This window comes from Vigna umbellata, chromosome 1 (assembly GCF_029865625.1).
Source record: "Vigna umbellata cultivar VRB3 chromosome 1, Vumbellata_1.0, whole genome shotgun sequence".
NCBI lineage: Eukaryota > Viridiplantae > Streptophyta > Magnoliopsida > Fabales > Fabaceae > Vigna > Vigna umbellata.
Window position 1 is genome coordinate 58,070,492 of NC_142165.1, and position 2,678 is coordinate 58,073,169.

A 2,678-nucleotide genomic window follows, 5' to 3' on the forward strand; every position below is an offset into this window, starting at 1 on the left:
GTGATATGAAACATAACATTCCTCTTTTGAAGAATAACTTCATGCAAATATAACGGATTTATAATCTAGGAGTTGTGTGATAAATTATTTGGAGGATGACATCTCTTAAGTACTAGAAATTATTAGGGAAATAATGACAAGTTTGAGATTTTCTTTCAAGGAGCTCTCTACCTGACTAGTATTGGGTGCTTTCTATTCCTATACTTGACATTTTTTTAATTTTTTTATGTTGAACATATACATACATATATATATATATACATATATATATATATATATATATATATATATATATATATATATATTCCTATGTTATCCGAGTGCATCCAAAGGACGTCAACAAATTTAGAAAATGATCGAGCACACAGGAAAAATACTGACACACTTTTGGCATCGAGTCATTAAAACGGGGTGAACATAAAAATATCTTCAAATGGGTTGATGACACCAGAAATAAATTATTATGTTGCACTGCTAACAAGGAAGACATAATGGTGGGTCCAACTTGGATCACTTAAAGTCATAAAGGAACCAACCATGTTCTAAACTTTCCTGAATAGAACAAATGGAAAAACCAAATTCCCTACCATTTTTTCTGTGTGTTATTGTTCTGCTTCTTCATGTTTCTAGCTCTCAGGCTACAACATCAAGAGACTCCATTTACCACACTTTTCTTCAGTGTCTTCAAAGCCATACAAACCAACAAGATCACTTTTCCAACATAGTCTATGCCCAAGCCAATGCATCCTTCACCTCAGTTCTTCGAGCCTTTGCTAGAAATGCAAGGTTCACCTCCCCCTTCATCCAAAAGCCATTACTTGTTGTCACCCCTGTAAGTGAACACCATGTACAAGCCACTGTGTTGTGCGCCAAAAGCATCGGTGTTCAACTTAAGATCAGAAGTGGAGGCCACGATTTTGAAGGTGTTTCATATGTCTCCCAGGCACCTTTCGTCATCCTTGACATGTTCAATTTTCAGAGTGTCACAGTGGACTTGCAGAATGAGATTGCTGTGATTCAAGCTGGTGCCAGTCTTGGACAAGTTTATTATAGGATTTGGGAGAAGAGTAAAGTTCATGGCTTTCCTGCGGGGGCTTGTCCAACTGTAGGAGTCGGTGGCCACTTGAGTGGAGGAGGATATGGTAACATGATGAGAAAATATGGGTTATCTGTTGACCATGTAGTTGATGCTAAAATTGTTGATGTCAAAGGCAGGATTCTTGACAAGGCAACCATGGGGGAAGATCTTTTCTGGGCTATTAGAGGAGGGGGAGGAGCAAGTTTTGGAGTCATCTTATCATACACTGTTAAACTTGTTGCAGTGCCAGAGAGGGTTACGGTTTTTCAAGTTGACAAGACTTTGGAGCAGAATGCCACTGATCTGGTTGTTCAGTGGCAGCAGGTTGCACCACACACAGATGATAGGCTTTTCTTGAGGCTTGTCCTACAACCTGTTGTGAAGGGACAGAAAACCATCAGAGCCTCAGTTGAGGCTTTATTTCTAGGAGAGGCTAATGAGGTGGTGACATTGTTGGGGAAGGAGTTTCCTTTGCTGGGACTGAAGAAGGAACTTTGTCATGAAATGGGGTGGATTGATTCTGTGGTTTGGTGGGCTAATTACAACGATGGTTCCTCAGTTAATGCATTGCTTGACCGAAATCATTACTCGGTGCATTCCAACAAAAGGAAATCTGATTATGTTCAGACCCCAATTTCAAGAAATGGGTTGACATGGATATGGAAAAAGATGACTGAGTTGGGAAAGGTGGAGCTTGTTTTCAACCCTTATGGAGGGAAAATGAACGAGGTCCCTTCTGATGCTACCCCGTTTCCTCACCGTGCGGGGAATCTATATAAGATTCAGTACACTGTGAGTTGGCAGGAAGCAGGAGCTGCAGCAGAAGCAAGGTTTCTGAGTCAGATTAGAATGCTACACACTTACATGACCCCTTTTGTGTCCAAGAATCCAAGGAGTGCCTACTTTAACTACAGGGACCTTGATATTGGTATCAATAGGCATGGTAAAGATAACTTTCAAGATGGACAAGTCTATGGTATCAGGTACTTCAAGAAAAATTTTGAAAGGTTGGTGAAGGTTAAGAGTGAAGTTGATCCTGAAAACTTTTTCTGGAATGAACAGAGCATTCCATCATATCCAATCAAGGCATAAGGAACCTAAATTGATCAATTCATTTAGTTGACTTTGCTGTCTTTCTCGAATAGAGTGCTTCAACCTTTTCATTTTGTAGTACATTGTGAATCTGTGTATGTGGGGAAATTTCATCCTTTCAGACAAAACTCCTTCATTCCTTGGTTTCTCCTTCACTGTGCTTTCTTGTTGGCAACGAATCAAATGTGTATACTGATTTTAGTTTTTAGTTGTATGGATGGGATGGCAAAACAAAGCCTTTGCGCATAAGGTTAGGAAAAAAAATTAAAACAGAATTAGTTTTCTTTTTTTTTTTCTTATTTGTTTTGAGTAATGACGATAAGTTAGCACCGAGTTAGTTGACTATATGTAAAGAAAAACGCTAATAAGGAAAAAATAACAATAAAAAAAGTTGCCAAATAAACTAACAATAAAAAAAGTTAAATATCTTTAATACATTTTATTATGCAAAATTGCCCAAAATAAAACTTTTTCCATTAAAACCTCAATACATTTCTTAACCACTATG

At 38.1% G+C, this 2,678-nt stretch overlaps 1 pseudogene; it reads left to right on the forward strand.

Moving 5' to 3' along the window:
* The first annotated feature begins 495 nt into the window (after positions 1 to 495).
* LOC124844130 (berberine bridge enzyme-like 21 pseudogene) lies at positions 496 to 2,378 on the forward strand (annotated as a pseudogene).
* The last annotated feature ends 300 nt before the right edge of the window (positions 2,379 to 2,678 follow it).